General features: G+C 42.0%; 1 protein-coding gene across 23 annotated transcripts in view; it reads right to left on the bottom strand.

Annotated features, from left to right (window-relative positions):
* Positions 1-24166, bottom strand: part of JAKMIP3 (Janus kinase and microtubule interacting protein 3) — a 94192-nt gene that overhangs the window by 63914 nt on the left and 6112 nt on the right. For 22 of the 23 annotated variants that reach the window (XM_076339256.1, XM_076339254.1, XM_076339250.1 and 19 more), the window contains exon 2: positions 4873-5018. The gene's annotated coding sequence lies outside the window, so the exon portion shown is untranslated. Of the gene's footprint in view, positions 1-4872; positions 5019-14872; positions 14912-24166 lie in introns of those variants that run through there. The other variant, XM_076339253.1, reaches the window with a different exon arrangement.

Raw genomic sequence — 24166 nt, 5'->3', positions numbered from 1 at the left:
CATCGGTTTCAAAGACATTATGAAACCTTAAACTAATGAGGCCTACAGGCTCTTGAACTTTTAAGTATGGAAAGATTAAAACAGTGTGAGCAGTATATATGATTATTGACCAGGTTGATTTATCTCTGGTAAACCAAGAAATATAATCAGACTTGCTGTTCACCTGCAAGGACATTGATTTTGAAGGCAAAACCATCAAAAAGCAACCATTATTGGTATTTACAACAGAGACTTCATGTCAGAGAATAAAAGCTTCAATAAACATATTACATACACCATTCACTTATCACTGTTTTTTTCACACTGAAGAAAGCTGCAGGAAGGATAAATAAAAGAAAAGCAGGTAGCAGACAGGTACGCACACACTTGCGGTCTGACACATGACCTGTGATTTACTCCCTGGAAGCAGACTGTTTCTGGTGAGATAATTCCTCTGCCGCTCTTCCTTTCCTTGGGAGGTCTCAGCCCTCTGCACCAAGCACTTTGCCTCCTGTCCTCCTGCCCAGCTCCTACCAGGCAGCACTAGTTTCTTGTTTGGGGGTAAGACGCTGGTGCAGGAAGTAGCAGGATGGGTGCAAGGGGACATGGGGGCACACGAGCCCTTTCTCCCCTGGCATTCCCGCACAACCCAGAGGGCTGTGGCTTCCTCATCCTTAAATGGCCCATCTCTCTCAGAGCTGGGCATCACAGAGGATGAAAATACTGCCAAGAATGGGCACAAACAAGAGAGAAGGGAATCCCAGCTCCCTTCTCCCACCCACAGATGTGCCTCTGGCTGCAGGTATACATCTCACCGACGTGGGCTGCAGCAGACTGCATGGGGAAATAACTGCAGAATCGTTTTGGGCCAGGGCTCCCAACCAAAATTTCTCAAACAGCCAGGTTGCTGTACAGATTGAAGGGGAAAACCCGAAAGCAATGGTTTTATTTTCAAGAACTAATGATACACACAGAGGCCCCCTCCCATATTCGTTGCCCTGCAGACCATAAAGGGATTTACAGTTTTGAGTCATCGGTCCATTTGGTGTATGCTGGGTTGTTATTTTCAGGGATAATAATGGGAAATCAGACTCGACAGAGTAAGACAGCTTTCTAGTGACAATCATGAGCTTCTGTGTATGCAATGGGACAAGCATCATTGTTGGGAACTATGAAAGTAGTTATCTGTATTAATAAAAGTGCCGGTCTTGTAATACAGAGACAGCAGTGTCTGCTGGTGCATGCCTGTGCACAGAAAAGCCATCTGGGGACTGGTGGACAAATGCCAGTCTTAAAAGAACATTTCTCCCAAATACTGGGAGAAAAACTTTCCACAAAAAATGTTTCCAAGCCAACATCATTGTGCTGATACAGAACGCAGCAAAGAGATGGTTTGTCATGCTGGCAAGGGAATGCAAACCTGCCATTCCCAGGTTGCTCAGTGCTCTGCTCTGACAGTAAGCTAACATGCGGTAAGCCCAGGAGGCTAATGCTGAGGTGCCAAAACTGACCATAGACCCTTAAAAAGTCCAGGCCCCTACAGCTAACAGACCAGCTCAGTGGGACACCATCATTGGAGTGCTGGGCAGTAGTGGGCACAGAAGCCATTTCCTATAAAACCAGTTACGTTGCTCATGCTGTTTTAATCTTTTCATACTATTTTTACCTTTTTTTTTTGTGTGCGGTGAGTTATGTAGAGTGGGACATCTACAAGACACATCATCTTAATAGAACAGAAAGGTCTTCATATTTTTGATTCTGGGAGAATATATTATGCATATGATTCCTGGCACGTTTGATATTGAAAATAGCATTAATAATGCATCATAAGCTGCCTTTAGCAGGGCTCATCATTCTTTTTGCCTCCTGACTTGCAATTCAGACACCAAGGCTAATTGGAAAACATGTTTTCTAGAGAGTAGTTTCTGAAATCAGTGTTTCACTGCACTTAAAAATAAATGAATAAATCCCTACCCAGAGTACCAATATTTTAAGCAAAACATAGCTTAAGCAAAACACTATTCTTACAAATACTGAAAGTTTCAAATGTATGATGATACAGCCTTGTGAACACTGTTTTTTTCTATTTTTGACAAATTATTATAATTAATTAGTTTAGACAAACCTTTTTGAGTCTCTGGTGCATCTCAAAATATTCTAATAGAAAGAAAATACAATATTGTCTATGGCTGAATTTCCATTTCCTCATATGGGGAAGTTCTTCTTGAGTAATCTCAACTTTTCATTTAGGATTTCAGCAGTCTATAGATCTGAATGCAAGAAAATGAGTTTTCCTCTGAAAAGGTATTTCATGCTAAGCCAAAGTGCTCTGCCAATGTAATCACATCATGTGCTGGTTTTGTGGTTTTTTTTTTTTTTTTTTTTTGTGGTTTGTTTTTTTTTTTTTCCTGTACAAACATTTGTCACAAATAGTATATTATTCACTCAGCTGCAACGTGAGGAGAGGAAAATCTGTTGGAAATTACATGGAAAATACAGTAAGCAGGTAGAAAGTCTTGAAAGTGCCAAGATCAAGAAATAATTGGCAAGACATGTATTGTCATGTATATATGGTTATGTTGCATGTTTCCTGTATACACCCCATGAGGACTTTTTTCTCTGTGCTGTTTAGATAATGGTTAAATTGAGACTAGTTTGATAAAACACTTTTTTTTTTTTTTTTTTGTAAAATACAACCAAATGTGGTTAACTCAACCCAAACTTCCAAAGGAGCATATCTGTCTTGACCACGCGTTTGCTGAGAAATTTTCAGGTTCAGAACAAAACTTCTCATCAAAACTAGCAGAAGACACCAGTGTAAGCAAAGCCCAAGTACACAGGACACTAATTCAGAATGAGAGACACTTGTGTTCAGGGCCCTGCTTTTAATCCAGTGCCATGCTCACTGGGAAACAGTGTCTTGTCTTGAAGATTTCTACTCTAAACAGAACTACCACACACTACCATATGCTAGCAAATCCCTCGTGGGCTACCCATATTGCAAAGTTAATGTACTCCTTTACCAACAGTTGGCTGGTTTAGAGCAAATCTCAGTTTCCATAAGGGAAAAAAACCCCAACAAACCCATGTTTCCCAGTGTGAAATAAGTTCTGAAACTTATCTTTGATGAAATAATATCTGATTTCAATTAAAAATAACAAACACCCCCTCCCCCCAAACCCCACCATACAGTAATGAGTCTCTGCAGATGGAAGTCTAGCCAATGTTTTGCTTAGGATTAGACCAATTCCAACAACAGCTTTAACAGACACATGTCAAATCCTGACTGACCTGATTTTTTCCTCAAAGATTAATCCTTCAACCATAGTTAGCTTTAACTCATTGATGGGTGGACCATGTTTACAAAACCCAAGCAAATCCTGCGCCTTGTAAGCTATACATATGTAGTTTACATAGATTCCTATATGCAGACTTGTGTGTATAGTTACCTGTTTGCATCACACACATACATAACTAAATCACATCCACTGATTTTTCATCATAAGTTTTACACAGTTTGTTGGGGTTTTTTTAAATGAAAAACATAGCTGGGTGTCAATTATGTGACTAGTAAATGGTTTATAGTAAAACAGAAGAGATTAATAGAATTTCTGTTCTGGAAGACATAATTGCTGCTAAATATCAACATGTATATTTTAACACAAGTTTATTGTCACCTAAGCACGCCACCTGTTTAACTTCTACATCTTTTATGGCTAAATTGCAGAAAGTGAAATAATAAATAAGAAACAGTGGCTATTATGTAGGAAGCTAATTTTTCTTTTTTCTCAGATACTCCACAAGACTTAACGTAAACAAATACATTGGAGTTATTGCAATAATATTACAATAGTACACCTAGCCAAATTCTCGGTTAAACTGGAGCAACTCAGAATAATTCCACTGATTTGTGGAGGATTATTAGTGAGGAATGCATTTCAGACTTAATTCCGTCAGTTTAATATTGTGTCATTCCATTATCTCAATCACAAACAAACTGTTTGAGTAATGCCATCCATTTTCCCAAGGAATTCATGCCTGTATAATTAACTACAATCAACTGTAACACAGATGGCATCGTATGATCCAAAAGCACTTTATGGAAACGTTTTAAGCATGTTATTAACATCCCTAAATAACTATTTAACACTACCTCTCCAACCCTCTTCTGCATGAACACACAACACAGCTGGATTTGAGAGTGGAAAAGGCAGTATTTAACTGCAACACTGTTATAAAAGATTTTCAGTTCTTGGATTTATTCAATTTATAAATGAGCTTGAAAATAACAGACTCTACTGTGGCAACAAAAACATGGTGGTTTAGATTTCAGAATTAAGACTAATTTCCAGAATGACATCCTCATCAAACTCAGCTTTGAGGAACTGGGCAGCCTGGAAGGACACAGGAGGAGGAACCTTTCTTTAGGCTGACCATGGTTATCCAAAAAAGGGTATTTCTATTTGAGTTTGTTTTGTTTCTCAGTAGATGTGTGCCCAGTTCTAAACTAAGATAAAAATTTATATTTAGCAGCAACAGACAAGAATTTGAATGGAAAGTCGATTAATCTCCCAAGTGAAAACAGTTGCAAGTTGTTAGATGCCCATCAAGCTCTAATGAAAAACTGCTCCTTCAGCCTGAAAAAAAAAGAGGATCAGATTATTTCAAACCTGATTTTTCACTACTAAATATCCTAGTTTAAATAACCTTTTCTTGACAGTTGCTGAGACTCCCCTCCTTAATTTCAGCCCATCTCTGCCCATTTATTTAATAGTGAGCACGTCCCTTGGCCCATAAACTGATTTAGAAAGAAAGCAAAAATATGATCAAACTGACAGACTTGTTGGAGATTTATTGTGATGATGCTTTAGGGAGATGGGCTGCGGTACCCACCAAAGGTGACAGCGCTGGGGATTAATACCATTCCTCTCCCACAAACATCTGCTTGACCAGGGCAGTCCTGGTGGGGGCCGGAGGTCCAAAATCTCATGGAATCAAGTGTGAGCCTTCCAGCATGATCTCAGACGGGAAGATGGTCCCTGGGAAAGACCAAGAGAACTTTAGGTAAATTCTGGTGAAAGGGAGATCTTTTGCATTATAGTAACCAAAGAGACAACGTGCTGCTTTTCACACTGGGCAAGTTTCTGGCAAGAACATTGCTAGAGAAGATAAAGCTGAGAGAGATATCCAATTTAGAGATGACAAACGAGTTCAGAAAAGAGAAGTTGTTCAAATGTCACATTACCATCACTTAAGATTTGGTGCTCAGTATCACACAATGGGGCTTCTTAACATTTGAAGTGGGCAGCACTAAATGAATACTCGGTGTGAGAACTGGAACTAGGATGGGAAAACTGTAATGAACATAACGGTCATTTATATGTATTGTCACACAATCATAGAATCATAGAATAGTTTGGGTTGGAAGGGACCTCTCAAGGTCATCTAGTCCAACCCCCCTGCCGTGGGCAGGGACATCTTCAACTAGATCAGGTTGCTCAGAGCCCCGTCCAACCTGACCTGGAATATTTCCAGGGATGGGGCATCCACCACCTCTCTGGGCAACCTGTGCCAGCGTTTCACCACCCTCAGCGTAAAAAATTTCTTCCTTATAGCTAGTCTATATCTACCCCCCTTTAGTTGAAAGCCATTCCCCCTTGTCCTGTCGCAACAGGCCCTGCTAAAAAGTTTGCCGCCATCTTTTTTATAAGCCCCCTTCAATTAGCTGGAATTATTTTAGGTACACAGATTTCTATCACCTGATAACATCATAGCATGTGGAAGGGAAACAAAAAACAGTTCTGGAAATTATTATGTGCTCTGAGGGTTATTAACTCAGCCTTATATTCCTTCCTGAAGGAAGCTGGCAATTCAATATACCAAAGCTCTGCAGGATTCAGCGAGAGCTGAATTTAATTATTGGTGTTCATCCATGTACTTGTACAATCTCTCATAACAAATTGTGAGACAGATTTTGTCTTCTTAAAGGAAAGAGCTGCAGACACACACACACATAAGAGGTCTAAGTTATACACAGATACAAAAGACAAAACGAGAGTGTTACTACTGTCAGTTTTAGTTAAAAAGCCAAGGTTTTCACAAGTCAGAACAGCAGTACTAAGCTGGAGTAGCACTAACTTCAGCAACAGCAAGTCATCACTGTTCTCCTGTAGAACTGGGGCTTCCCACTGCCCTGTGGCAGCTACAGCAGGCGAATTTACTGAGTGTAAAGTTATATGAATAGCTTGGTTCCCACTGAAAATAATCTTAGGCATGGGATGGGCCAGGTGTCACACCTGAAGTCAGGCAGAGATTTGATGACAGCTAGAAACACCTCCTGAGCATCCCAGCTATAAGTCAGCAGCCCAACCAGACAAGGCTTCCCTCCACAGCACATTTGTGTCTCACCCGTGTGTTCTGGGCAAATTGTCTGTTAAAAATCACTAACGGAGACACTAAGAAAAAGAAACAAACCAAACCTTCACTTATTTGTAAATCTTGCTCAGAGAGTAGAACTGCCGTATTTAGCTTATACACTTGGCTACAAAATATCAAAAATCTTTTTCTTTTTTTTTAATTTTGAATTTACCACTAGTACCCTTAGGGATACCAGATCATTGTTAATATGAACTGATGCATATCTAATTATTTTGTAAGTTTTCACAGATTTCACAATTCACCCACTGCATGTGAGCAGTGTCTTTTCACAGCTAATAAACATTATGAAGAAACGAAGACAAAATACCCAGCTCACTGATACTGCACGTTTTAAGTTATGCTCTGAATAAAATACATGTTAAGAGAAAATATAGAAATATTTAGCAAACAGAAAAGGATTTGTAAAAAAGGAAAAAGTGTTAGCCAACTTCATACAAGAGCTCCAATACATCTTTAGAAAGAATGCATCTCTGCAAGGAATAAGGATGCTAGAGAAGAACGATGCTGTTGGGAACTGCCGTATTCCCTTGCAGCCTCACCCACGGCCCATTGAAACCAGACTGTTTCCATCTGTTCCACTGGGTTACGAATGAGGGACTTAAGCCAAGTTTCACTTAAGTCAGCAGGAAACTTTCCATCCACTGTAATGATCCAGTCATTAATATACTCAGAAGTCAAAAATAAGTGCCTAAAAGCCACTTCTCCAGAGCTTCAATTTAAAAGCGAAAGATTCTCTCTTCCGAGATGGACCAAACCCTCAACGGTGTAAAATGCTGGAGAGGAGGAGGTGCCAGTGAGGCACAGGAGTGGGGGAGGCGATGTGCTGCCATGCTGACCCCAGCGCAGGAGTGGGACCGTCCTCGGCAGCTCTCCTCTGGACAGGGAAGGGCAGCAGCAGAGCCTTGGCCAGGCAAGGCAAGAAGTGGTCTTGCCCGGAGGCTGGGCAGCTTGTCCCACTGATGGCACACAGCCAGCTCCTGAGAATGCTTGCCGGTCCTCCTTCATACCTGTGCCCTCCTTGTGCCACGGAGAGGGAAAGGAACAAGAGACAGCTGTGTCAGGATAAATGCTAGAAAATAAGTTATTATTTATCCTCAGAGCTGGAAATAGGATGATTCACTGGAGGCAGCCATCCCGAGGTTGCTGCTCTTTTCCTAAGAATCACTTCCAGTTTTTAGGGGCAGTTTTTAGACACCCCTGAGCTGCACATGGACACAAGTCAGAGGGGCCACCCCCTGCCTGCTCATCCCCAGGGAAAGTACAGCTGAAATGTTAGGAAAAAACAGAGAAGTAGTCAAGGAGAATGAGGACAGCAGAGTTCGTTGAGTGCTTTGAAGAAAAGCACTATATAAAGTTTTAAGCACAATACTCAATCCTTATAACACTGAATGAGTTTTTTTCCAGATGACCATGAAAAATATCGCCACCTTGAAAGAATTCTACATGTAGAAGCAAATTCATATTTAGCCGTGGCTGTACCAAATACAAATAAGTTAACCTCCCTTCGATAATGTTTTTTGTATTTGCTGCTGGTACATACAGGGCCCGTTCTGATTAACCATTTTTTGGCAAATAAATTGTCAGCTTGGAGAGCAGAACTCAGACACACTTTTGTAAATCACAGTCTAACCCAGGCGCTGAGGTGCATAGAGAAGGATGCTATTGACACTTGTGCTATGAAGCAAACTCTAATCCATGACAAGTATCGAAGTACTCAGTATTTATAAAGAGAGGGACAAGTACTCCAATTTTATCTGGTTAAGTACATATTTCCAACTATAAAGAAAAGATCCACTTTTAAAAAGATTTTAAAAACAAAACAAATAAACAAAAAAACAACTCAGCCCATGGAAGATGATTGAATAAAACCCTAAGGGCAAAATGCCCTCCCAGATAACAAAACAGAAATACTAAAAAACCTTGCAGTAACAAGGCTCATGTTTCTCAAAGGACAGGCAAAGCAACAAGTAGGAAGCAAAATGCTGAAGACATGTAGGGAATAACACACTGAAGAGCAAGAAATGCTGGGTATGACATGAAACAAACCTTCTTGTCTGTAAGGCTGATAACCGAGTCACTGCCATGCTGAGGATATCAGATGTGGTGGTGTTTCACCGCTGCTGACCTTGTCAAGGTGATTTCTGTTAGTAGGTGCCTGTGCATTAACCCAACGTACATGGCTGAGAATTTTTAAGCTATAATCTGATTTTTTAAAGCCGATTTGATTTGAGATGCTGCATCAACCTTTCTAGTCAATTTGCTTGGCATGCAGATATCCCATTTCTCTGTAGTTTCACAGAACAGATTAGTAAGGGGGTTTTAAGCCTTCCTTTTAGCATGGCAAAACCAGATCCATTCTTAAATATTTCAGGCTTTTAAGGGGGATAAAAGGGTAAGGGTTGTTTCAACCTAACTTCAACATTTGAAGTCAAAGGATCCATTCCTCTGGGAAAATCTTACTTTCAACACAGAGTTCTATTGGTTTTTTTAAACCAAGACTAACAACCAGAAGACAGGCTGACTTTCATGGAAAACCACAGTTTGTATACATTATCATACTCAAGATATAATTTCAGTTAGTAACAAGCATAACATAAATTGATCCCTCTAGTGCTACACTAAATGTAATAAGTATTACATTGACTATAAATATAACTGGAATTTTTTTTAAAATGTAAAAATAATTGGAATGAGCAACTCGGAATGTGAACAATCCAAACCAAGTGTGTGTGTGTATGCGATGAGAAAGTTAACAGAAGTTATACCTTGTTACAGAGCCTCCTGCTACCAGGACCAAGAATGACAAATGTACACAGAAGATTAAATCTCCAGTAGCACCACATGGCTCCTGTGGCCTCTACCTGCCTACAAAAGACATCCAGGGACCAATATACAAATTATTTAAAAAAAAACAAAACCACACAAACCCCTATCACAACAGCAACCGCATAACTGCTGTCATAAGAGTTTCATGTGACTGTCTAAAACTGAACAGTAACTTTGAAAGCTCTCCTGATCTTTGCTGCTCACCAGCTGTGAAATTACAAGGACAAGACACTCCCATCTTGTGCAGCACACTGGCACCAATATCAGCTGGCACCTGCAGAGCTGAAGTTTGGGTCAGTTTGTTGGTTCTACTAAGGGACAAAGCGGGGGCAATCTCAGGATACGTAAGTGTATGGAAAAGTCTATCATTTCTCAATTGGGGGGTGGGGGGTGGGGGAGGGAAAAAGGGAAACCTCAGCAGCTGCTTCTGCTCATGCTCTCTATTGTGTCACTAAAATTTACTTGCTGGAATTCACTCCTGTGGCCAAGTCACTCATTCCCAAGTAGCATCTTGTGGCAGCAGTGCCTGCTGATGTCTTATCTCAGGAGAACTTCCTCCTGTGCAGATATCTCCCTCTCAGACTTATTCAGATGATTTGGAAAAGTGCTACATAAAAGAACTGGGAAAACATTCTTTCAAACATCTCCATTTACAGATGGGAAACAGCTACAGAGGAGCTCTCTCCTAGCTATTTGTTTAGTGTGGCATCTGGGTAATCTGGGATTTGAATTCAGGAATTTCCAATCATTTAGCCTTCTGCACTTACTCCTTCACAGAAAGTTGCTTCTCACATGGGTTGCACTATACTGATCTTTAGCTAAGAGGATGTGTCCATCTGGCTTCTCACTTTCTAGCTGATCATTGCTCTTAAAAGCAGGGAGCAGCCAGCACTGGGAGCGGAGATACTGGATTCTGCCTGCAAGAAGCCAGTTGGTGTGCCTGAGGGCACAAGAAATGCTGCCTGCTGGGGTCTGTGTTCCTACCAACTACTGGCATTGCAGCCAGGCAAGTTCTCCAGCAGCGGCAAAGGGTGGAACTATGCATCTGCCAAGCTCCGGGAGACTGGAGATATGCAACATAACGTACAGCAATGGCTGTGGCTGCTCTGCTCCAGGGTAACCTGAGTTTGTTAAAGTTTTGGCAAAAAATATGTAAGAACTGTGCAAATACACATAGATCATTAAAGCCATAAGAGAAGTCCATGCCCAAGCAGACATGCTGATGCTCCTGTGACCACCTGCACAGATAGCTACTCACCAGCAGGCAAAAGTGTTTCACAGCCTGAAATGTGAGCTGCATTTGGGCTAGCAGACCAATGAAGGCTAGCAATGAAACCTTGCATGTAAATGTGTAAAGGATGTGAGAATGTAAATCTGAATCTCAGTTTCACAGTTTACACTTAAGGGTTGGACGCTTATCTAATTAACTGCTTAAGAAGATTTAGTAACGTGGTGCGTAAGAAAGTCTAGTCACGGATGGGGGATAGAAACAAAGGAGGAATTACTACTAAAATGGGGAGATTCACAGCTGCGAGCTCCAAGGACCAGAGCTGGGGCTGGCAGTGTTTGATATTCTGCTAGTGACCTGTAAAAAAGAGTAAAGGGTAGGATATCAAAGTCTGCTGGTAATAGAGGATTATTTAGGTCAATCAAAGTGAGAGAGGAATATAAAATAAGAAAAAGGAAGAAAAAATAAAATAATAACCTCAAACTAGAAAATTAGGTAGCTAAGCAACATGAAACTCAATATGGGAAAGTACAAGATAATCTATATTTAAAAATACAATTTGACATATCCTGCACACAGAGATTTAGAAGGAAAGATCAAGTCATCATTGAGGACATCTGTTGTGTACACAGCTAGCTAAATAAGATATTAGATTGTAATAGCAGGAGATGGGCAATAAGATGAAAAGCATTATAATGTTGCAGAAAGGTAAGTGGTAGGTACTCATTATTACACTCATATTCATCTAAAAGAAACATAATAGGTACAACCAGGTAATAAAAGAATCAGGATCTGTGATTTTTTTTTTTAAGCGATATTAAACAGAGTTATAAAATGATTGATATTGTGTAGGCGAAAAGGATGTTTCATTTACTTTTTCACACTAATGCAAGAGCAAGAAGCCACCCTGCGGGGCATTGACAGAAGCTAGTCACATGATTTTCCCAGTGGAAAGATGAATCTTCCATTTCATATCGCACACCACGAACTTCCACATTGCTTCACTTCTTTAAAGCATTCTCCCTACATAACCAAGAGTTCTCCAGAAAATAATTCTGAACGCAAAGCTCATCAAGGTGCTCCATCTGCAGCCTCCCTCATTGTTTCAATCAGGATTATCATTTCACTCTTAATTCTACTTCTCACCCATCACGGGTGAAGCACGATCACCCCCCGTTCAGCTCCAATGTGCGTGGATGGACGATGGCCCCTCTGACCCAAGTTGACTCTCAGTCTGCGGAGCCCGTGCAGGGTAATATTCTGCTTTATTACAGCCTGTAAATAGGACTGTGGAGCTTGACAGTCTAACCACAGTGCAATGAGGAGTACAGTGAGATTGTCCTAATTTCTGGTAATGTCTCACCTTAATCCTAGCTCGCATCAAGCACGCATTACAGAGCTAACATGTCTCTACATCTGTTTTTAAACTTGTATTCAATTAAATCACCCAACAGAAGAAACATTACATTACATCTTCTTTGTGTTGTCCAGCAGCACAGGAGCATTCCAGCTGCAGTTGGGTTGGACTGCTTGCTTTTCTGGCCTCCAACTGGCACCGACATCACCTCAGAGTTCCCCATCCAGATTCAAACAAGTGTTGACACTCAGCACAGCATTTAAAAATGTTTGTACTTTAAGCCTGCCAGGTTAAACCACAACAGTACTAAAATCTCAAATGTTGGGCCCAAGTATAGGCTGGATGCACATTTCACTTTTGGGCCATGGAGCTCCATGATGGAGGGGAGAATGTGAATATGAACACAGTTTACATGTATTTTAAGCCCATTTTGTTTTGACAGGCTGACAGAAAGGAGCACCATGTGCACAGAATCAAGCTCAGAAGTTTACCTCAATATTGTCCTGAATCAGGCTATAATTAGGAAAGAATTAAAATATTTACATGGCTATAAAGAATATGTACACTACATCCAAGACACTATTTTTTCCTTGACAACTGTTTGCTATTGCAGTATAATTAAAATTATGATCCTGTTCCTACTGAAGTCAGTGACAAAATCCCCTCCCTGTCAGTGGGCACAATAAAATAAAAAATGTCATATTATGAACATAACAGCCCCACAGAATGGGAAGGAGAGTGCACCCCCATGACACAGACGCTGTCAGGCCATGCGGACCTGTCCACCCCAAGCTCCATACACCCTTTCCACTGCAAGCTCCACACGCCCTTTCCACAATACCATTCCCAGCTGCTCCAACAGTGGGTAGCTTCAGGTCAGTCCCTACACACTGCTCTGCCTTTGCTTTTGCTAAAATTGATCAGCTGTTTTAAAAAAAAAAATACAACAAACCAACAACAAACCCCGCTAGGAAATAATACCAATGAACTACTTGTCTTCAATGAACTTTCAGAGAAGGTCATGGTTCCCAGTACAAAGCAGTGTGTGACCTCTGCCCCATGCAGCAGCACCATACTCCCTGTTTAGATTCAGACTTTCCTTGCACAAACTGCATCAGGCAGGGTGAGGCCAGGTGTTAAGTCTGAAACAACAATGTGTCTTGGCCTTTCCATGTAATGAGAATATTTGCCCTTCTGGTTTACTATTTTTTAATTTCTGTATTGAAATCACAGTTTCTTCTTTCATCTTGCTTTGTGTAAAAGCCAGCGGAACAGGACAGATATCCTGGTGAGACAGCCTAGGAGTAGACCCACCTGGGCAAGGAGGAGAGGAAAAGGAGCCCAGGGGCTCAAGGATGAGGGAAAGGGGGCCAGGAGCAGAGGCATCAGCAGCGGGGCAGCACCAGCTTGGCAGAGGGGAGCAGGCACAGGCCAAGCACAAGAGCCCAGCAATGCTGATGGGCAGGCACAGGAGATGCACTGCATTCCACCATGACCAGTCTTGGAGGCCAGGCAGAGACCTGTCTGGGGAATACAAGTGGAGCTGGTGGGACAAAACTGCAGATTATAATCTACAAGATCTGGAAGAAAGAGTAGAGGTGCAGGTTTCCACGGTGCAGTAGCCACAGCAAAGTTTGTTTGCTTTTCCAAACACTCGCTCTGGGCCTGGATGGGTTACAGCCTTGCTACTCTTCTGCCTGCAAAATGCAGAAGCCCAACATGTCTCTGCCACCTCCTGTGCTGATGCACACACAGGATGGCAACTTCTGGTCCTGCCCTGGGGGGACATCAGCTCACGCTACAGCATCCTGTGCAGCGGATAGGAAGTTTGAACTTGGCTGATTACCCATGCAGCAGCAAAATCACAACCCCTAAATATATTGCTGAGCTTTTTGTTTACTTTTTAAAAACCTATTAAAAAGTACATGGAAAACATATATTCAGTCGTAGCATCTTAAGTTTAATATTTGCTTTTGAAATATTCTTAAAATACAAACCTGTAATTTACAAGTAAAGTGACCACGAATTAAATGTCCATGTATATATTTGAAATAATAGCCAAAGATTTTTTTTTGCCTAGATAATATATACTTTAGCAGCATTTCAACAAAACCAGAATTACTTACAAATGTCAAATACTACATTTTAATGGTGATCAGTGAGTGCTCTTGTGTCCCTGTACTACCTGCAGCTTCTCCGTTGTAAGAAAACCTTCCTCCAACAACCGTAACTCCCTCCTCCCCATATAGACTTGTTCTCTCTATTTGACACCAGCTTTGTAGAGTTAAGAAGATGAAAAGCTTCAGAAAGCAAACAATCTTTGATTGTGCATCTGAACCATGGTATAGAAGCACGTATAAATAAAGCTGTTACAACTCCAGCAAATCAACAACAGTGCAAAGCCTGGAAAAGTACCAGGCTTTGGCTACAGAGAGGTTTATAAACATGAGGAAAGCAGAATAGACTCGGGACACTAAGAGAGGCCGCTCAAACAGAAAATCGTTAGCTGCTTTACCGCAAGGTATATATAAGCAGTGGAGGAAGCAATGCACCTGGCTACCCACCACCTCACCATTCAATCTGTGGGAGGAAAACAAGCAGAATTTCCCTTTCCATCAAGAAGAAAGCTTTCCAGTCATGCTGGCCACCTCCTTCCCAGCAGATCCACTCTGTGTGCCACTGCCCCTCCTGTTCCCCACCCTGGCAGGTACGGGCTTCCCTGACCTGCAGCGCTAACGCCCATGCCAAGGGATATGGGAAGATGCAGTGCTGCATCCAGAACAAGTCCCTCAAGAGCAGTGACAGCCACAGCCCGTTTCCTGATGCAGGACTGCACTCTGCCTTCAGAGAGGGAAGGAGCTACCACCGTGATTTGCCCAGCATTTGCCTTAGAAGAGCCATGCAACCCAACGTCCTGCAAGACAGGAATGTAACTGTACAATTCTACAGACTGAATTAAACTTACAATATACTTTAATGAGGTTGAAGAAATAATTTCAGACAAGAAATGCACTCGATAAGGATTCTGGACAGCCTTTCCTCACCTTTGCTTCAACTCCAGCAGTGTGTGTCTCCCAGCTTGTCACAGCTCCAGCTCCGAGGGGGCTGTGACTCAGCAAAGGGAGCAGCTTTTTATTTTTCAGATGGAACTTACCAAACCGTGCCAGTATTACGGGGAGGATCTGCTTCCTGGATCCACTTCTCTGCCAGTCTCTCCTGAGATATTTCCACTGAACCTTCCCCATCGGGTTACATTATGACAACAGGAAACAGTATCTTTGGGGAAAAATCAATTGCAAGCCTGCATGGGAATCAGGCTGAGCGAGAAAGAAAAAATTCCCAACCTCTATCTACACTGTATTTAAAAAAAAAGGTGGCGTCTTATTATTAGCCTAGGAGTTATGCTGCTCCTAGTCAGACATCCTTAGATCTGCGAGCATCTGCGATGCAGCTGAAGCTCGGCAGAACAGCCTCTTGCCCAAGGAGCCCCGAGGCAGGCTGGCAGAGGTGGGAAGCACCCTGGGAGCAAGGCAGCTGCCTCCGTTCCTGCACTGTCATCTCTGCCCACTGAAAGCATCCCTCTGGCCCATCCACAGATACAGATCAGCTGGAGGGTCGGTGGTCACCTCGTACCCGTGGGTGGGCTGGGCACAAGCCCTGGCACGTGGCAGGGCAACAGGGTGCGTGGGCAAAGAGCTCTTCACCCCAACCACAGCCCCTGCTCACAGGCCAGACCCCGCTGCCTCCCTCTGCTCTGCACTGCCGAAACCACGGAGAAACTATGCATGGAAATCTCCGTGTAGGATTTGGGGCGACTGTGCAGACTGAGATTGCTCTCCATTAGGCTGAGCCTACGTAAGGTGGCAGTACCTTGGCAGTGCTGCAGGTACAGGGTGTATTGCCCCAGCTGTGCAACCTGTGGTGCTCTCTGTTAAGAAACTGTGAACTCCAACAGCTCAGGAACAAAAAAGGTAATCAACTTTTTAAAATCCTAAGCCTTTTCCTATGTAAAATCCCATCTCTTACACTAACCTAAGCAGCCTAGCTTGTCATTAGGCAACATATGGCAACATGCATTCTGGTACGATGAACTGTCTCCAGAAATGCTGAACATCCACAGCTCCAGGCCAGCTCCAGTGCCAGCCATTCATCAGGTCTGAGACACAAACCCAATAACCATCCATCTCATATTTGTTTTCCTCTCCCTCTATGGTCCCTGCCAACAGGATGCTGCTGTATGGGACGCATAGGGCTCCTCTGAGCCCCATGAACCCATGGCAGCTCCCGGGCAGGATCTGGGGTGCTCCCAGCACCACTGTATTGATCCTACAAACTTCTTTTCCTTACCCAAAATGTCCCAGTTCCCCATTACACCAGATAATTGAGAACTGACTGACTTTTTTTTCTTCCCCAGGGTTATTTTCCAACATTTTTTTTTACTATCTCACTTTAAAACAAAGATAAGCAAGATGTTGTCACTGCCACTATAAACTCTATTTGCTAATAACTCACAAAAGCAAGTGCAAGACAGAAAGCAAAGGCTTCAGGTCCAGCCCCGTTCAGCTCTGGGTGCTGCAGGCAGGGGATCACTGCCAGGTTTTGCGGATGATGCTCAGTGCAGGGAGATTGGGAAGTGCCTGTGGGGCAGGGGTGCCCGCAGCCTAAGCCCTGCTTCCACCACTACCAGGGGGGGAGCCCTGTCCACTCCCTGAGACCTGGCCCTTGGAATTTAAAACCATGAGTAAGTGTAATTGTTCAGATGAATGATTAGCCTGTTACTATGGAGAATGAAAGCTGAAAGTTTACTTCCAGAAGCATCTAACCAAGAAGTGTTTGAAAGTTCAGCCTGTGACAAATTAGCAAACATGTACTTTAACTACATAAAGTCTTTCCCTTCAATTTTTAATTAGAAGCAAGAATGTGGATGTCATTTACGTACAAGGATTTTCTTGTTTTTCTTCCACTGCTAGTACAACTGAATCCCAATCACACCCTGCAAATCTCCATGGATTTAATAAAGTCTTCAGGGTTACAAAACTTCTGACCATCAGGCTTTTGAGATACAGAGTACTCCAGCAGCAGTCAAAAATTGGTGCAGAAAAGATAAGTATACAATTTTTACATCTATCCACAGCCATAAATCTGTTTAAACCATTAAAAGATCATCAGCTATAGTTTGGGAGGTGTTTACCAGTAAGAACTTCAAATATTTCTTCTATTAAAGGGCCTTGACTCCGTAGGTACCATGGGATAGCCCATGGTTGAGGGATGTGGGGTAAAAAGCAACAAGGACAATTTCACAACCCCCCCGAGACCCGTGGATTTCCAAGCCTTCTGCTGCTGCCCTGGGGCTGGGTCCTGCCCACCGCTGGGAGTGAGTATTTCCAAAGTTGGCCCTTTCTCCCCGTGACCCACATCCAACACTGTGTCAGAGATGACACACCAGTGCCACAGGGCACGAAGACCACCACAAAAGGGGGGTAGCAGGAAGCCTTTGAGGAGCATCTGTCCACACCAGCACACTATCATGGAGAACATTCCAAAAGCCACGTACAGGTGCACTGCCACAGGTCTCGTACTTATGAGTGTCATTTTGCAATAAGAAAAACAAGAGGTGCCTGTTGGTGATGATGGGACCTTACTGGGAGGAGAAGTGCTGGCTGGGAGCGCTGTGCTACAGTAAATCTTCCACTGGTTCCGTCACCAACATCTATAGATCTAAACAACTGTGCAGATAGAAACACTGGCCCAGAGCTGATTCAGTCACCGGTGTAAAATGAGAAATAAAAGGTATAATTGAAAGCTTTAGAATGGATTAAATGGGTGAATGAGTAAGAAAACAGAAAAATAAAATTTTCATGGCATGCAGGAGACCATAAGGTGAGTATTTGAATTAAAAAAAAAAAAATTAAAAAAAAAATCAATATCAGCCTGAAGTGCTACAGAATCACAATTTAAAATAGCAAGACTTGAGACCCCCAAAGACACCGCACAAGCTCTCTGGGCAGCCTGTTCTGCCCACTTGGCTGTCCTCCTGCTGCAAAAGTTTCTGATCACAGCTGGTCAACACACTGGCCTTCCTTCAAAGCACTGGGAGGCACCTGTCTGAATCTTCCCACATGTAGAGAATCCCACCAGATTCACCCTAATTATACACTAACTACGGCAATGTCTCTGAAAGGGGGGGAGAAAAGGAGGAAAGGCTGTAACATCTCTATTTCTTCCTCGTTGATTTTGTATGCAGTCTGGCTCCTGATTTCCACTGCTTTGTTTTTGGTATAATATCTGAAAGAAAATATCTTGTTTTGAGCTAAATAGACATTTTCTGTGATCAAAGTTTGCCTTGTCTCACCCTTCTTCTCTTCCTGCTTCTCTTTATAGCACAGGTTAAGGTGAAAAAAAATTTTTTTTGTTTGACCCACACTGACAACTTTTTAGCATACAGCCATATGAAAGGAAAAAGAAAATAAGTTTTACCACAGGCCTTTGAAAACACAAGTATTTGTGCCTTACTGCCAGTGGGGAATTTCTATTCCTTCTTTCCCCACCTCATACTTCAAATCCCCAGACTCAAATAGACCCCATCCTTCCCCACTGGACGAGAAGCCGCTGCACGCGCCGTGTTCCTCCCCAGTGGAATTATTTGGAAGACACAGCCCAGCCGACATGATCTGCGAAGGCTGAGCAAGACTCGCTCAATCCATTTGCAGTGATATCATCACTGTTGCTAACTGGATTTAAAGAAAAGATTACTTTCTTCGCTGGCAAATGGGCTTGTAGCCAACAAGATTTTGAAAACAAATACATGCTCAGGAACAACTTACCCACGCAGCAGCTTTAAAAAACCCCAAGCCCAGCAGAACACTTGAATCCCTCCTGATGGGAGCAGCTGCAGTTGCTATGGAGCCTGGGCTGCCCGCGCAGCCGTGCCCTTGATGTGCTTTGCTTTATTTCAGACCGTCTTCTGCCTGTCTTGTAGCAGACTGCTACTGCATCCCTGCCCTGTGCTTTCTCTTTTCATATTTATATTTTTTTTTTAACAGAAGGGCCGTAACTCTGTTGCAGATCAGTAAATTATATTTACAGTAAGATCTCAAAGGGCCATACGCAAAAAGCAATATCTGGAGCACACAGCTACTGTGATGAACTTTGCTGACTGAAGAATTTTTATGATGGATTTATTTCTCAATATTTGAGTCAAAATATTAAGATTAAAAAATTGTAATGATGATGTCAAAAATGAAATGTTTTAGAATGACATTTGAATTTTTAGAATTGCTTACATTTAATTAAAAACAAGAGTTTAAAAGCCCTATTTTAAAACATTTTCTTCCAAGAAGAATGCATTTGTGTCAGGTGGTAAGTTTTCATTCTACCTGGGAGGGGCTTAAAGGAAGAAAGAAGTTTCCCAATAAGGAAAAACATTTCTGAGATGTTTCAGTTGGGCCAGTACATTAACTAAGCGAATAGTTTTCATTGTCATGTGTTAGTATAGGCTATCCCTCTATGGAAAACCAAAATCTCAAAAGAATCTAGACAAAAATCCAACCTGATCCCAGCAAGTCTACAAGACCAGCTGGATCCTGATGCTGCAGCTGACACAGAGCAGCAGAGGCACAGGCACACCACCACATGAATGATGCCATCATCCTGCGTGGCAGTAGCTTGCATCTGAGGAGCTCAAGGTTAGGATCAAATCCACAAAGCACAGAACAGTCTACATGCAATTTGCACTTTATTTCTTTTTTAAAAGAAACACAAAAAACCCAACAGTTGCCTAAAGCCCAGGCAGGACGAGGAATGGATCTCTTCCTGCTCTAACCTAGTCAGCTCCAACAAACTAATTCAAGAGGGATTTGGAGAGGAAAGCTTCTTACTCAACCAGGAAGCAGGATGGGTTTTTTTCCTGCTATTCCCAAAGAGAAGGGACCTATAAATTTTGTTCTTCTCTGTCCTTTATCATCTCTGATGACTTAGCAGCAAATGCTAAAAATAAATTTCCATGCTTCATCTTCAAAGTAGATGTGGTACAATGCTTTAAAAAAAAACAAAACAAACCCCAAACAAACCCAAAACCTATATCCCAGAGAGGATTTTACAAATATTTTAGAATCCAAATTAAACTTTATGAAGAGGTACTGTAAGCCTGCCAAACGTCATATTTTACATACAGCTTTGGCTCTAAAAGCTCCTTTCTAGTCCTCTTCTCGTGAATGAGACAGCAATTAAAATAGTCACAGATTTCTGAAAAGCAGTCTAACATAAAGTGCTTATGATTTACTGCACAAAGGCATTTTTGGAAAACAATAACCTAAAACCATTATAGGTTGTAAAGGAAATTAAGCAATATTCTAATCTCCAGAGGCAAGTTGGGGCCATTCAGGTTTCCACTTCCTTCAGATTTCTGACGTTTAATACAGACTTTATAGACAGGTGGTAGGCAGGACACAATCCAAATCCAGAAACCGGTTTGAACTTCTATATCAAAACACAACAGTAATGAGATAACTATATTTTTGTAACAAATACTGCTACTAATCCCACCTGCATGACTGATGGCCTAAATTTAGATGTAATAAAACTGATTTTGGCTGTAAATAACATGAAATAATGCCTCAAAATTTTGACTCAAAGTGAGTCAAGCTAGTGTTTGGAATCCAAAACTCTAAGGAAACTTGAGGGACCTAAGCTTGCACTTATGTTGCTTTAAGTAGATGAGTCACATTGACACGAAATAAGCATGCATGAAGTGATGTTCATAATCACAACCTTGAGCGAGCGAACCAAAGCTAAGTTTTATGAAAAGTCACCAATAAACAAAAGTTGCATTTTTTTAAAATAGCATCCAAGTTTCTGCACGCTATCACCTATTGCACCTGAAGAGCTCACCTGGGGAAAGGGGTCTGTTGCCTATTTTCCATGTGAGGAAATGTCCCCATTTACATCAGTGAATGTAACTGATGTGTATGTCTAGGTCCTTTGGGCAAAATAGTAATTATTGCTCTTAACAAGATAAAATACTTCAGGTCCTCAATGTTGATCATAGTGGGGGCAGGGGGGTGGGAATCTTTGTGAGAAAAAATTAGTTTCTCTTTTGTACAGTTTGACTTCCCTTTTCCTAAAGAGTTTATACTTTTTATAGAGAGCTCATATAGATATAAACTCATATATATCTATATGTGTGTATGCATATATAAATATATATTAAAATAATTGGGTTTTGGTATGGCATTACTTAATAAATCAATCACAGCAATCGGAAGCATACAGGTCATACCCAGTACTAAACACCTTAGCATATTATCCAAGCACTAAAGATTATTTTTACAAGAAGGTCAAAAGACAAAATTATCCCAGGAACCCCAGCGAATTATGCCTTGAGGCTACTTCTACATTTGTTTACGCGCCTAGAAGTGGGTTCTGATCTACAATTTTAAATATCCAGTTGCTTTGTTCAAAATTAACTCTTTAATTAATTAGTTATGTGCTCAGCCCACGCAGCTCGAAGAGCAGCGTTGGATGACTGCAGCACCAAGGCAAGCCTGAGACAGTAAAACTTAGACAACCCAATAATCAGTCGATGGCTCATCCTGCTGGTAACTGTGTTAAACATGCAATGCAGGCATATGCTCAGCAGCTCAGCAACGCAGCAGCAGGCTTCATGCTGCAAGTCACTAACAGTAAGAGGCGATAAACAAGAGCTGAGAGGCCATCAGCAGCTTCAGCGCCAAGTCAGTCAGTAAGTTCGTGCCACCGCTGAAACAGGCAAAGCCCAACACTGGGGGCGGCTGGAGTTACCTATTTGGGGGCACACAGAGGTGGCCATTTCGGCATATGCTTACATAACCTGAGTTATTCAAGAAAGTGCTACTGAAAATGCCTGCCCCACCTTGAAACTGTTATGTCCATACCTGACAGGATGTGCCTGGAGCTGAGAGTACAGACACGGGGACTGCAACACAGGCGTCAAAATGATGATAGACAGAAGATACTTCCAATGCTCTTAAATCACACCCAGAGTTACTCTATACATTCCTAGAAAGACGGTATTTAAAGAAGTGATAAAGAGATAATGGATGCTAAGGCAAACAAAAAGATGAGGTGTTAAGCCCGAGGGTTGGCTGGAGGCAGGAGCAATGTATTTCACAATTTCCAGGACAGTTTTTATTAGTAACTGAATTACCTGGTTTCATTTAGTGCTGGTATACAGTAATACCTTCAAACTCTGTTCCAAAGATGCATCTGTTGTTTTAACAAATCCTTGCATCTTTTGCTCCCTATCTTTCACTCATGATTTGGAGATTTATGCGTACATCTATTTCTATGTAGACATTCCTTCCCAGGAGGTACATCTACTCTTGAGCTGACTGATACTACTTGATACCACTGTTGATTGACACAGAAATATAAGCAGAAGAAAAATATTCATGTCTGTATAATATCCTTCAGTGTCAAACGCAGTTGAGTGACTTATTTTTAAATGACAGTAATGATATTTTTAGTAGAAGCACCTGTTTTTCTTTAGTTTCACATGTTTATTCACAACACTGAGTTAATCAGCAACTTTTTCCCCCTCACATAACTGTTACTGCTCTTACAGTAAAATAGATCCAAACATTTCTGACAGCATCAGGGGCATGGAAAGCAATTATTATGTTGAGATGGACGACTAAACCGGACCTGTTGCTGATGCCCAGCCCCTTGCCAATACCAATAAATAGGCGTCTTCCTTGTTCAGGGCCATTTCAGATTTTTCAAAAGCATGCAGTGCTGGTGTAAGTCTGCTCCTGTTGAGTATCTTGGCTCTCCAGCCTCTAGCTTTAGCTGATGGAATAAATTTCTTACATCTTTTTCTTCCACATGAACTCTGGACACACAGAAAATGCCCAACTTCTTATCTAGGAAAGGGAATGCACTGTGGGCCATGAAGATAATTTGCTTTCCACTCCTGATGTTCCTTATGAGAGGTTGCTAGAGACATTGGAGAGCAAATACAAGCCATGCTGTAAGGCCAGCCCCTGTCCCCAAGGCCTGCTTCATACCCTTGCTATATGTGCCTCTCTCTAGTGCCAGATATAGATGGTGATAATGGAGAGAAAACAGAAGAAAAAGCACAACACCTATAGTTTCCTTCTCCCAAGCAAAATCCAGACTTTCCGTCAAGATTATGGAGTCTCAGCTCTCCCAGGCTGTCAATGGCAGAGGCTCTACCCAAAGAAGACACCAGCCCAGCAATAGCTGCTCACACCTGCATTGACCAGTGCACCAGGTACAGCATTAACTCATTCTGCCATCCCCAAGGTGGTCCTGGGGCTTTCACATGGTAAAGCAGTATTCACAACATAGGCCATTAATAGAAGGGCAATAGGGATTCCTCCACCTCAGCTTAACTTTTGGCAGAAAGAAAAATTCTCACAATGGTATGTATTTTACAAGTAAGGGAGCGAAAAAAGTTTTATGCTAAGAGCTTTTTCCCAAATTTTTACAAGTCGTTTACCGAGCGGCACATTACACAGCAGCAGAGCTCGCTCCAGCTGCCTGTGGGTGTTCTGAGGATTTTATTCATCTTCCTGCTCTCCTGTGGGTTTGGATGTGCCATGTCTGTCAATACCAAATTGATTCTGGCCATCTACTGCCATCCTGCTGGTAACCCAGCACTTCTGAAGAAAGTAATTTCACACACTTCCCTATTTCAGATTTTCCCTTTGAACAAACAAAATAAGAATTAAAAAAAAAAACAAAACACAAAACTTTGAGGGAAAAAGAGCATAGTTATATTTTTCTGCTCCTACTCTTGACAATGAACCTGACACACAAACTCAGTTACTCTCCCCATCCTCTGCACTGTCTGCTTTGCCTGTCTCAGCCAGTTCAGACATCCTTACCCACCACTTACTTCACACAGCACAACTCCAGGAGCATATCAAGCATTCCTCTCTTTTCCATCCCTCTTCAAATCTGTGGTAATTCCCATTTTCTGGGTTGCTTGCTTCTCCACTACATTTTTGTTTAATTTGTGATTATAAAATCTTATCAGGCCAAAACCATAAGCCAGACTTAAGCAACACACAGATATTTTAGTAAGTGTGGGGGGGAGGAATCCCAAACCAAAGAAAGCAACAAAATTGCCTCTGTTTAGGAAGAGCTACCTAGCAGAGCTCCCTCAGACACCCCTGCCAGGCTCTACCTAAAACCAGGTCAGCACTTCTCTGCCTGCTGGGCTAATTGACAGTGTAATGAGGGGCACCTGTGAGCAAAGAACTAGTTTTTTAACTCCTGCTAAGACTGAATGTATCCTACAGGCAGTTAAGCATAATGAGATTTCCCTTCCACTACAA

This window comes from Aptenodytes patagonicus, chromosome 5 (genome assembly GCF_965638725.1).
Source record: "Aptenodytes patagonicus chromosome 5, bAptPat1.pri.cur, whole genome shotgun sequence".
In the NCBI taxonomy this organism is placed as follows: domain Eukaryota; kingdom Metazoa; phylum Chordata; class Aves; order Sphenisciformes; family Spheniscidae; genus Aptenodytes; species Aptenodytes patagonicus.
Note: the sequence above shows the minus strand (reverse complement) of the source record. Positions and strands in the feature narration are given on the sequence as shown.